Genomic DNA, 1014 nt, shown 5'->3' with positions numbered 1-1014 from the left:
GACCGGTAACCACGTCCAAAGTGACATAAAACAATGTAATTTCAGTATATTTTATGACGGTAAAAGATTGGAAGTAATCCATTGGCCTATCACAAGGAACTGATCTTATAAAGTATCTTATAAAGTATATAGTGACCAATGCAATACTGTGAAGCCACCTAAGTGTTCCTTTGTATTGACATAAAAAGAGCACAAGGATGTATAAGTGAGAAGTGCACAATAATTTATGTCTTTACTCTTGTGTGTTAGACAATTATATCTATATGCATTTATTCATTTTTATATCTATAATTCATATTTGCCTAAGTAAAAACCGGAAGGATGGGTGAGAAACAAAAGTGTAACCTATAAGTTGAGGGCAGGCAGAGACAGTGGTTGAAGTAAGATTTTGTAGTTCAATTTTTAGGGTGTTTAAATTTTGGAACTATGTGGTATATTCTAAAAGTTTTATTAGAGTCCTATAATGTCTATTTCTTCAACAACACTTTCTTTTCTTAAAAAAGTTTTTATTGGGCAGCCCGGGTGGCTCAGTGGTTTAGCACCACCTTCACCCCAGGGTGTGGTCCTGGAGACGCAGGATCCAGTCCCACGTCAGGCTCTGCATGGAGCCTGCTTCTCCCTCTGCCTGTGTCTCTGCCTCTCTCTCTCGCTGGTCTCTCATGAATAAATAAATAAAATCTTTAAAAAAGTTTTTATTTATTTATGTAATCTCTACACCCAATCTCTGCACACCAATCTCTACACCCATGTGGGGCTCTAACTTATGACCCCAACATCAAGACTCCTTCACTGAATCAGACAGCCATCTCCTCAACAACACTTTCTGATTTTCAATTTCTTCCAACAACCTACATTTTTGTGTAAATACATACTAGTCCATCATACAATGTTGTTTATTTTATTTTTTTCTCTTTCTTATTGGGTGTTTGACTTAATTTGGGACTGTTGTAAATGGTGCTATGGTATTGCATATAAATCTTAGAGCATACCTTGAAGGTCTGTGTGAGTGTATAG

This window comes from Canis lupus, chromosome 18 (assembly GCF_011100685.1).
Source record: "Canis lupus familiaris isolate Mischka breed German Shepherd chromosome 18, alternate assembly UU_Cfam_GSD_1.0, whole genome shotgun sequence".
NCBI classification, from domain to species: Eukaryota; Metazoa; Chordata; class Mammalia; order Carnivora; family Canidae; genus Canis; species Canis lupus.
Note: the sequence above shows the minus strand (reverse complement) of the source record.